The sequence below is a fragment of the Podarcis liolepis genome (genome assembly GCF_965112155.1).
Source record: "Podarcis liolepis genome assembly, chromosome: 4".
In the NCBI taxonomy this organism is placed as follows: domain Eukaryota; kingdom Metazoa; phylum Chordata; class Lepidosauria; order Squamata; family Lacertidae; genus Podarcis; species Podarcis liolepis.
In genome coordinates this window covers 92,907,587-92,920,178 of record NC_139558.1, presented here as the reverse complement: position 1 = coordinate 92,920,178, position 12,592 = coordinate 92,907,587, and the positions used below count along the sequence as shown (strand labels likewise).

The 12,592-nt window shown below is 41.3% G+C and overlaps 1 protein-coding gene across 14 annotated transcripts in view; it reads right to left on the bottom strand.

Annotated features, from left to right (window-relative positions):
* The window catches only part of PICALM (phosphatidylinositol binding clathrin assembly protein), a 66,601-nt gene that overhangs the window by 40,866 nt on the left and 13,143 nt on the right, over nucleotides 1-12,592 (bottom strand). The gene's annotated exons all lie outside the window — the stretch shown is intronic.

The window sequence follows — 12,592 nt, the reverse complement described above, 5'->3', positions numbered from 1 at the left end:
GGCACCTTCAGATGATGCAGGGAGCCTGAGACCCAAGAGTAACAGTACACTCTGGAGCATATGCCCCAGTATCCTCTGCACAATGCAATGATCCCCTGGCAAATGCACAAGGTTCCTCAGATTCCCTGAAGGATAGCAACAGTTTGGGGGGGGGGGGAGAAAATGAAGCAGGTAACTAAGACTTTAGAATGAGGTATGCACTGGAAGCTATTTGTTCAGAAGAAGAGGGGGTGGAGACAAAAGTTTGACAAAACTTATGAACAGCATGCAGAACAGTTTCTATTCATCCTCACCACACCAAAATTCAGTGAAACTGATGGGTGATAGCTGCAGCAAAAAGCAATTACTCATCATACAGTGCAAAATTAACATATGAAATTCATTAACATCTCTATTGAAACAGTCTTTTAAACGTATGCCAACAGAAATAGCACATGGTATTCATGAAAATAGAGTATAAAATGCAGAAGATGCACACTGACACCTCTAGAAGTGGCGGTTCGTTCTTCTCACACAAGAATCCACCCAGACCTGTCCCCAATATAGCCAACAAGAAAAGTTCATACTGATGTCTTAACTGCAAAGTGATGTAGCCTGAAGAAGTTTATCAAGTGCATGCCATAAACAGGGGCTGTTCCATGTGCCCACAGATCTATTTTCATGGTTATACAGAACCCCAAATAAAGGTTCTTAAGACTTTAATCATGGGGTTTCATATGAGAGAAGACTCAAATTTACTGTACTTAGACCATCTATTCTAGATCTTTACATGTAGTAATCAGATATCTAAACCAAAACCAGCATACTTAACTTTACAATCTGACCATGTTAATAAAACAGGGAAGCAACATTTGGCACCAGCTACAGTTCCTAAACACAAATTGAGCAAAGCCTGTAGTATACACAGTAGTCGTCAACACATGTTACTGAACTACCAGGTCCAAAAGACAGCTGTACATGGAAAATTTTACATTCTTCTTTGGCGATCACTTGTAGCCAAGTAAGATTGTCTTTCATGCATGAAGCCACAGCAGTTTGAAAATCAAAATGGTTATTTTGTGAAAGCCAGTTTGTACTAGTCCTCCCTGCCCTACAATATGCTACTCCAATAGTTCTGCCAATACAGCCAAATTAGGCTAGTTGACTATATCAGTGTATGTGTGTGTGCGCGCGCACACACACACGCACGCACACTTGATTTCTGGAGACCGAGTGATAGCAAGGCCAATTGCTCCAAGCCACAAGTATGCAACTCATGAGGAATTTAGCCATGTTAAAGGACTTGAAGGAGGAATAAGAAGACAAAGCAGACTCAACAGGCTAGAGACATAGCAAGCAGGTCATTTGTTTATTTTCAGACAGATTGTACCAACAGAAAGATTGGGAAGTTGCCTTTGATGATCATACTTCCTTCCCCACAGCAGAAAATGGCAAAAACCTTATCCAATTTTGCATTCTTTGTGGACCCAAAGCCACTGCAAATTTCACCCTAAGTACCATGGGGGGGGGGGGGAGTAACATCTGAATGGCACCAAAGTAGCTTTTCCAACAGTTTCACAAGCAGCAACTTTCCTTTAAAAAAAATGCAATTCTAGTTCCCTACTGAAGTGCTGCATAAAATGAGTCATGTTTGGAACAATATCTGTATACCGCTAGGGCCGCTAGGGCCACTTCAAACTAAACTCTTCCATATGCAAGCACTGAATGCAATACTATGCTCCAAAGATTAATACATGCCTAATGTGAGAAGTGGCTTAAATTTACTCATGGGTGCTGGAATCATGTGAGAACCCAACTTTTCTCCCTTCAAAATAAAACAGAAACAAGGAAAACAAAAGCCAGCCAAAGGCTTTGACCATTAGCAAGAATAAAGCTCAACACCAATACTTTCTTCAAAGTTAGAGACTTATCTTTGGCAGCCATAGAAATACTTAAGCGATTTAGCAGATTAAAAATGTTAAAGCAGCATTATAGTCATCTAACCTAGCCGGGCTGCCAAGATTTAGTTTAATGGTTTTAATGTTAGAGAGCCCAGGAAGAAGGGAACGGAGGAGGCAAGGGCAGAAGACAGCAAAACAGTCTACAGGAAAAACACACACAGAAGCTAACCCTTGGTTTTCTTCTTGCCTGAAGCTTCTGTAAATGGAGTCTTAGAAATAAAGACTTAAAAATACTCATTGATGTAGTATTCACTGTTTCCTTACCAGCCCAAATAGTTTCCTGCCTCCAACTTTCCTGACTAAAATGTTAGCTTCCAGTTGCTGTCAACTGAAGTAAATTGTAACAAATCCAACCACTGTTCAGCTTTATATAAAGATGCACTATTCTATAGGTTTTGTTCAAGACTCAAGGGGCTATAAACACCTAGCTTCCAAAGACCTTTAAAGTTTTGGCCATATGGAGAGTGTTACTTATGTGCTGGTTCAAGACGAGGGTTTGTAAAATAGGAAAGGAAACACAAAGCTCTCTGGATTCAACTTCTGGTTGGGGCTTACATCATTCACACCTACAAAAGCAAGCTGCAGACCAAACACATGCCAAAACTATTAGTTTTGTGCCCAGTGTCTGCATATTTTCTGTGTTTTCATTGCCGTCTCCAAGTTTAACTTCATACAATGTTCTCATTCATATCCAATAATCTGGAAGCATTTTTAAGTCTCCAATCTACCATTCTCTGGGAAAGAAGCCCCCCTCCCCACACCACATCTGGACATGTCAAGAGCTCATAAGGTTTGATGGGCATTGTGGAAATTTAACTAAAAAGAGCACACATAGCATTTGGTCTTCCACACCTGTTCAGAAAGGATTCAATGACTTCTGAACATGAAGAAACTCTACAATGCTGTAGGGCTAGTACAAAGACTAAAAGCAGTTTTCAAGATAAGTTCAGTATAGGGCCGCTGCCTAAAATGATATATCCACGTGAAGTTCGTTTTGCGCTTCTACCCTGTAATGATTCAGCACACCTAGCAGTGTTGTGATATCTCAAAGGTTTACCTCAGCCAATGATATACTGGGCAGGAAAATGCAAAACACAATATCCTGATACAGATGCACAATATCCTGATACAGATAAGTTATGCAATGTTCCACAGGAGAAATTTGATACAGGGATGCAGTTTTTAGAGGTAGAATCAAACATAATATGAAGTTCAAGCTTCAGTTCAACCACATTTAACATATAACAAAAAATGTATCATGCTTAAGTAATAAGCTATTCAAAGAGCAAAACACTAAGATAAGGAGTAGCTTCATTTCCTGTCAAAACCCTTTAAGCTAGCACTGGCAAAAGAATACTTTTAAAAGACCAGGATATTTAAGTACAAAAGAGGAGAGGAGAAATTTGGGTCCCTTTAAACAAATGGCCCATGCCAATTTGCTGCTTGGAGGTATTTTCACAGGACATACAAAAAGTATTCAAATTTTAATTATATCCTATTTTTATAGTTAAGGTGATACAAAGTCCTGTAATATTTTGCAGATAAATTATTGTGGTACAAGCAGCCTTAAACCAAGTACAGTGGTACCTCAGGTTACAGACACTTCAGGTTACAGGTTACAGACTCCACTAATAGTAGTACCAGAAATAGTACCTCAGGTTAAGAACTTTGCTTCAGGATGAGAACAGAAATCGCGCCGCCGCAGCGCAGCGGCAGCAGGAGGCCCCATTAGCTAAACTAAATGCATGTGACATGATGCAGTGTCTATTAAAACAGGGCATCTTGGTTTTACAGTGGTACCTCAGGTTAAGAACAGTTTCGGTTAAGAACGGACCACCGGAAAGAATTAAGTTCTTTACCACTGTAAAACCAAGATGCCCTGTTTTAATAGACACTGCAGCATGTCACATGCATTTAGTGCATCTCAAAAACTGATGGCAAGATCTGCACAACAGCTCTAGGGACTGACCCAAAGGGCAGCAACTGAGCTCCACTTTCCTCCAGCTTGTTAAGTTCCTCACTAACTGACTCACCTTCGTCACCACACAAAAAAACCACTTCTGGGGCTCTAAGAATGTAAGAGCTGTGCTAGATCAGACCAGAGCCCTATCTAGTCCAGCATCCCCAAACTCTCCTTTACAAAGCCAACTTCCTGACTCTCTTCTGCTGAATTCAGATTTCCGAGTCTCACAACTTCAATTAAAAATCATGTTTCTAGTCCCTAAAGCTGCAGACAGAAACATCACACACAAATTAAGGGGAGGGACCCGACAAGAATTAGAGAATTTGATGTTTAACTTCACATTTTACTTCATTTGACAACTGACCTGAAATTATCAGGAGGGAATAAGCCCTATGCATAACTTTATATACTGTGAGGTAAAGGCACATTAATACCATAAAAAGGGTGGGGAACAGTAAGACATAGTCCATACCTGTCTACCTCTTTATGTGGCCCTTTGAACTTTATAGCCTTATCAAATTGGTTTCACCTTGATCTTTATCAGGCCATTATTTCATCTCTGTGGGGGATAATTAGCCACGTAAGTAATTTAAGAGATGCAACTGTCCAAAGGGCAACACCTACACAAGACTGGTAGAAACAAAAAACACGTTTCTGCCTCCTCGCCAAGCAAAGTATAGAACAGTGTAGAACGAGTGTAGAACAGCCTTCCTTCAAAGCCTTTTCACTATAATTTTGTGAAACAAAAACTTCCTTGACTATTTTGAGAAGACTGGAGTTGCCTTTTCCGTGTACTTTTTCTAAAAGGAGACAAGCAAGGATCATCCAGGGAATTGCCTAGGAGTGATGAAAGTCCCCCTTTCTGTTTATTTCCAAGTTTCCTTAGCATGTTTTGCACAGGACCTAACTGGGAGTGCTGATGAGGGAACAGGAAACAAGTGTACAGTGGTACCTCGGGTTAAGTCCATTCTTAACCTGAAACTGTTCTTAACCTGAAACACCACTTTAGCTAATGGGGCCACTGTTGCCGTGCCACCGAAGCCCAATTGACTAAGTGCTCCTCCACTAAGAAAACGTACCTAACAGCCCCCAAAATTTCAAGATCCATAAGGTTTCAGTATTTTTATGTAGACCCTTCAGAAATTCATTACTTCCATCTTCCAATTAATTTAAGCTTCAGTATCACCAGGGAGCATTTTTTAAAAATTTCATGTCCCAATACCATTCTGCTTCAAAACCCACGAAGGGGAAAACTTTTACCGTACTGTTACCGCCCTGAAAGTTAGGTAGGTCTCTTAGCTCTGCTGTGAGGTGTGGAAAGTCGCAGGAAAAACATGTGAAGCAAACACATGCTTATCTAAAGTTTTTTTAAACAGTAACATCTTTCACTAAAGGTATTCAGCTGCAAACACAAGCACAGTGGACCACTTTAAGGGACTTCTACCGTGATCCCTCGTAGCAGAGTAAGATTGTCACCATGAACAGTGATCCTGTGAGTGACTGTAGAGGCCAATTCTGGATCCGCACGTCCTTCCAACAGTGGGGACATAGGTTTCCAGGTGGCAGTTTAACATGGTGAGGGTTTGCCAAACATGCCTTCCTCTTACCACGTTTTTCCCTTTCGTCCTGAGTTTGAGCACCTTCAAAGTCCATGACACCTTTGGTAAAGACTATTCTCCAATTGGAGTGCTCACAGGCCAGTGTTTTCCAATTGTCGGTGTTTATATTACATTTTTTAAGATTTGCCTTGAGAGAGTCTGTAAGCCTCTTGTTGAATACCAGCATTATGCTTTCCATTTTTAAGTTCGGAATAGAGTAGTTGCTTTGGAAGACTATGATCAGGCAACCGCACGTGACTAGTCCAAAGAAATTGATTTTAAAGAATCACTGCATTGACACGGGTGATCTTTGCTTCTTCCAGTACACTGGCATTAGTCTGCCTTTCTTCCCAAGCGATATGTAAAATATTTTGGAGACACTGTTGATGGAATCTTTTGAGAAGTTGGAGATAGTGTTTATAAGTGGTCCATGTTTACATGCATACAGCAAGGTTGGTAGTACAATAGCTTTGTAAACAAGCATTTTGTTTTCCCTGCAAATGCTCTGGTTCTCAAACACTCTGCACTTCAATCGGAAGAAAGGAGCACTCACAGAGCTCAGGCGACGCTGAATTTTGGCATCAATGTGGAAAGGTAATTGCCACGGTAGGAGAAGTGATCGACACTTTCCAATGTTACACTATGCCACTGACACAGGTAGGTAGCCGTGTTGGTCTGATGCAGTCAACATAAATAAAAAGAATTAAAAAATTGTGCAGTAGCACCTTAGAGACCAACCAAGTTTGTTCTGAGTTTAAGCTTTCATATATTTTTATTTATTTATTTTGTATGCCACTGACAGTTTGCTATAATATTTTAATGTAGGTGTGGGAGGCCACTTTCCCGAAACCACAACCAGTGGGAGACATTAGCTGATGGCAGGATTCAATTCTGCTGGGTGTTGCTTCACCAATGCATTCCTTGTGGGAAAAGGCACCGGTGACGCAGACCTGCAACCAACAGGACTGATCCCTCTGTCACCAGTTTGTGAACAAAATACAATCTTGCTAGTGTGTGCTTTGCTAATTCAATCTTTGCAGGGAAGACACTGGGAAAGTAGATCCCTGCAGCCAGTAGGTCTGAACTCTTCATTCATCTGCCATTGAGCAGAGAGTTCAATCCTGATGGGTGCTGCTTCATGAGGCTTTCCGCCTGGGGAATGTGCTGGTGAAGCAAACTCCACTCCTCCGCAGATCAACTTTGACAGGTGGGTAGGACTTCCCATCTATCAGCCACTTGATGCTATCATGATGTCAGGTGATAGAACATGAGGGTGGCCTCATCACCTGCCAAAGTTGGCCCATGGGTGTGGGGGGGTGTGGATAAGGATCTGGTTCCCTAAGCCAGATGCAGTTAATGCTTTAATGACACCATGGATAGCTGGGCTACAACACTCTAAACACAACCCAGGACTTGATCAGCCCAGCATGCCATGTAAAACGTCAAGCATTATGTATCTATAATGCTGACATTATTGAAGGTGGCTTTATGGAACAGTATACTAAATATCCACCGCTATTGCCATGATAGCTAAATGGAACCTTCCACGTTCAGAGGAAGGAGAGACAGCAGTGAGGGACAGCTTTTGACTGCATGCCCCGCTTGAGCTTCCTGGAGGCATCCTATTACTCACTGTTGGAAGCAGAACGTCAAGCTAGATGGACTTTGCCGATGCAGTAGAACTTCATGTTCTTACAGATAAGCACCAAGAGAAAATGTTGTTCTCTTCCAGTTTATTATAAATAAATAAAGACCTTTAGCTTTTCCTATATCCTGGGTGCATCTGGGATATACCAAAGGAGTTCTAATCTGAGTTTTCACTATATCTTACTCAAGCAAATGAGCTAGACACCTTGCAGAATGAGGTGGGAGCAAGCTGGCTTGAACCTTACATTGCAAATTTCACATGTGTTAGTTTAAAATCAAAATAAACCTTGACTACCTCCTTCTGACAGGGAACACAAGATATACCCTCAGTCTACCTTACAACTACAGAAACCATAAGAGCTACAAGGTGGTGAATTTAGGTGCTATTTATAGTTCTTTAACCTTTTCTGCCATCCCATTTAAAAAATAAATGGAAATGCCCAAGATCCTAACTAGAACAAGACAGTTGTTATAACATGTACTTCTTGGAACAAAAACTTGTTCTTACAAGAGCGGGTGCATACTACCAATCTAACAAAGAATTCAGATTGGTTTGTCGTAAAAGATGTGCTCTGCCTAGAGCTTGTGTGTTTAATTTTATTTGGTACAAGACAGAGTCTAGGGCAAGGAATTATCATACAATTATCCTACACCAGACTGTTTTTCTTTAAATAAAGTAGCATCCTTGTGTATTAGCCAGTGAGAGTAGGACAGGAATTTGTCACAGTTCTGATAGATATAGGACACAATATAGATTTTAACCTCTGGGAGAAACTTTGGAAAAGCGACTTAAAATTTATAGCATGTTATTCTTGAAGGAGAACTACCTGAAAATGATTCACTGATGGTATTTAACTCCAAGTAGGCTTGCTAAGATTTACAAGACAGAATCAGATAAGTGTCTGAAGTGTAAAGAGGTGGAGGGAATGTTCTTTCATATGTGGTGGACATGTAAAAGGGTAAAAGAGAATTTTGGAAATGATTTATAATGAATTGGGAAAAAGTTTTAAAATTACCCCCCCCCCAAAAAAAAAACAACACCAAAAAAAACAGAGTCCTTTCTGTTGGGGATAATTCAGACTGAAATCCCCAGGTGTCAGGAAAGGCTATGTATGCAACAACTGCCGCCTGTGTTTCATTAGCCCAAAAATGAAAAATGAGTGAGGTCCCAACCAAAGAAGATTGGCAACTTAAGTTGACAGAATATGCACAACTTGCAGACTTAACATATAGAGAACAAGAAGAACATACGTTTAAAGAAGATTGGAAAGCGTTTATTGAATATATATTGAAAATAACTGTGTACAGAACCAGATTCCATGGATATTTCTTTTCACTGTTTGAGGTAGAGAATAAATGGAAGGGAGCAGCTCCCAGGGCACCCATAAATATTTTGCTAGCTGGGGAAAGATAACACAGTACTATGGCAGCTGCCAGGAGCTTCATGAGCCAGTAGGGATACTTGCACATTTCTACTCTTGGGGCAATCACAACTCACCAAAGGAGAGCAGCCGATTCCAAAGCAAAAAATAGCTGCAATATATGTTATGTGCCTTCCGGTTGTACCTTGCAGCTCAAAAGCAGCTAATCAAGAATCAACTACTCAAACTGACTGGCATTAGGCTAGACAGGGGGGGGGGGAGAGAGATGCAGCACTAGAATTTGGCTGCTTTCAATTTTCATTTGAAAGTAAAGGTCAATTCAGGTTAACATAGAGTCATAAACAATTATACACACAATTATTCATCTTAAAACCTGTCAGATCTTTGCAGGTATCTCAAACAAATCCAAAAATACTTTTACAGGAAATGCAGGAATCCATACGGTTTAATGACAAGACAATCCTGAAAGGGTGTAAGTGCAACATTAGCTAAGAGGCTTATCACTTGGGTAAATATCTTTTGTAGGAGGAAGACAAAAGACATTCCTAGGGGCTGAAGAAGCAGAGGCAAGACAGACTTTGACATCAAAAGTCTTAAATCCAAATACCAGGAAGTTTTAGACAACTATGCACCTAATCAAAGTTCACTTCTCTTCCTGTTATTAAAACAAAAGGAATGTAGGTCTTAGTGTTAATTATAAGCCTTTTGGTAGTCATCATCTAGCATCCTTCACCATACTAGCAGGTAGCTACACTTAGAATTGTTCAGTGTACAAATGACAACATTCAAGGTTTGCTTAAAGTTGCCCTCCTTGCCACACTGCTCTTTAAAACATGTTGTTCAGCTGGCTGGGGCTGATGGGAGCTGAAGTCCAAAACATCTGGAGGGCACCAGCTGGGGAAAGCTGCTTCAGCAGCAAGTTTGTTTCAAAGCATGCAAACATTCGGGGGTGGGTTTACATAATTTTCACAAAATCTGAAAAAACCATGACACAATGGTTAGAGTGTTTGACAGGAAGCAGGGAAACCCTGGTTCAAACGCCCACTCAGCCATGAAATTTGCTGAGTGACCTTGGGCCAGTCAGTTTCTCCCTCTCCCCAAATTCTCTCACAGGGCCACTTAGGGATAAAATAGGGAGGACCAGGTTAAAGATTAGGATTTATTTTTATATCCCACCCTTCCTCCAATCCAGAGCTGGCAAAAAAGATCAACTAGGGGAAACAAGACACATTATAATGAGAGCCATTAAAACCACAGAATCACAAATCAGATACAGTGGGTGACTATAGCATACCCCAATAAAAGCCAGTTTCAATTAAGATCAAAAAGCTTGGACAAATAAAAATGCCTGTTTAAATGTACCTACCACGAGAGCCAAATGAATGTCACTTGGGAGAGTGTTCCATAAACTGAGTACTGCCAATAACACAGGTTGGATGGTAATGCGAGAAATTTCAGTACGGTACTTAATTCTCCAGACTTCAATTAAATGCCATTGCAGGTACATTACAAGAAGCCAGATGGCCTTGCTGAGGATTCTCCCCTTCCTCCTGTAAGCTCTACAGCAGGCATGTCCAAAGTCTGTTTCAGGGGCCTAATCCAGCCTGCCAGTCAGTTTAATCCGGCCCCTGTGGCAGTTTATTTCCTGGGGTAAAATCTCCCAAAAAGCTCCAACAACTTTGTGGTAAAACTGTAAAAAAAAAGCTCAACAATTTTGCAGTAAAATTGTATAAAAAGCTCAACAACTTCAATCCTAAAAAGAGTTCAACAACTTTGGTTGGCCCTCATGCATGTTCACTTCATCAAATCTGGCCCTCTTTGGAAAAAGTTTGGGCACCCCTGCTCTACAGTATGATCACACAAAGGACACCTCAGTGGCTATTCCTCAGCTCTGCAGAACTGAGGTGCACAGATGTGGGCCAATTTACGTTTATATGGATTTTTTTTTTAAAAAAAAATCTAGTTCTTGCAATGATTGGCAAGACAGCTTCAGACTGTCTATACTTATGGACAACAGCTCTCCAGGTTTTCAAATAAGAGCATTTCCCAGCAATATAGGCTTCAACATGCTATAGGTTACTTGTCCTCCAAATCTGTATCACAATATGGCCAGGAATTCCCTCTTCAACCCTGATCCACCAACAGTAAGCTATTTAATTAGATTTAAAACATTCAATGCATTACTTTGCAAAGGAAGAGCCATCTTAACTCTGTGGTAGCTAAAACTAGAAGTCCTATGGCACATTAAAGACCAACAAGTGTACTGGAGCATAAGCGCTCATGGATTAGTGTCCATTTAACCAGGAGATCATTGCATTTGATCAATAATAATAATAATAATAATAATTTATTATTTGTACCCCACCCATCTGGCTGGGTTTCCCCAGCCACTCTGGGCGGCTTCCAACAAAGATGAAAGATACACTAAAATGTCACATATTAAAAACTTCCCTGAACAGGGCTGCCTTCAGATGTCTTCTGAATGTCAGGTAGATGTTTATCGCTTTGACATCTGATGGGAGGGCGTTACACAGGGCAGGCGCCACTACCGATAAGGCCCTCTGCCTGGTTCCCTGTAACTTGGCCTCTCGCAGTGAGAGAACCACCAGAAGGCCCTCGGAGCTGGACCTCAGTGTCCGGGCAGAACGATGGGGGAGGAGACGCTCCTTCAGATATACTGGACCAAGGCCGTTTAGGGCTTTAAAGGTCAGCACCAACACTTTGAATTGTGCTCGGAAACGTACTGGGAGCCAATGTAGGTCTTTCAAGACCGGTGTTATATGGTCTCGGCGGCCGCTCCCAATCACCAGTCTAGCTGCCGCATTCTGGATTAGTTGTAGTTTCCGGGTCACCTTCAAAGGTAGCCCCACGTAGAGCGCATTGCAATAGTCCAAGCGGAAGATAACCAGAGCATGTACCACTCTGGCGAGACAGTCTGCAGGCAGATAGGGCCTCAGCCTACGTACCAGATGGAGCTGGTAAACAGCTGCCCTGGATACAGATTTGACCTGTGCCTCCATGGACAGCTGTGAGTCCAAAATGACTCCCAGGCTGCGCACCTGGTCCTTCAGGGGCACAGTTACCCCATTCAGGACCAGGGAATCCTCCACACCTGCTCACCTCCTGTCCCCCAAAAACAGTACTTCTGTCTTGTCAGGATTCAATCTCAATCTGTTAGCCGCCATCCATCAAGTTTATTGAAACCCAAAAAGTCTGAAAATAAGGCGTCCAAAAATATCATGAGAACCACTTCCTTTCTTTGAAGAGCCTCTGATGTCATAAAAGGAATGAATAGCACTTGAACTGTAGCACTGTACAGGCTACAGTAATGTTCCCCAACAACATACAGACTTCAAAATGATGAAGCGCTAAGGCCTCAGGAAACTTATGTGGCTGCTGAGAAAGTTAAACTGTGACAAGACTTAAAATATGCCATGTAGGTTACTGATCCAAAGTTAACTTCAGCTGTTCTTCCGACTCATGCCTTTTTCTAAAGAGAACAAATTCCATTCAAGTTTTCATATATCCTGCAGAGCCAAGGGTCAATGGTGAAAGCATGTTAGCTAGGCTCTCACTGAAGAACTGCTTAACACAGCTAAGTAGTTTGGGGTGTATGGCCTCTTGTTGATGAAAAGCCATGCCAGAGTTCAAATGTTACATATATTCCCAGGCATATCTGCTGAAACAACTTAGTATGATAATACAGGAGGTATGTGAACAGTAAAAAATATACCCAATTATCTAAGAAAGCAACACAGAGAATCAAAGCAAAGTCCATCATTAATGTCAACTATGCAAATATACCAACAATGAATATTGGAAATATATGTGCCTCTGAGTAAACATGAAATGGACTGAACTGCATGGACCCTAACCACCAGCTTCACAAATAAAGCTGCTTGGCCACCACAACTGTGATTAACTGTGGACTAGATGATCCTCCAAGACCATTCCGACTCTATGATTCTATGAACACAAAATCAAGGCATGTGAACATCAGCAGTTAAATAATATGGGGTATTCCAAATACTAAAGATCTTCCCAAAAGGTTTTTAAATTGTT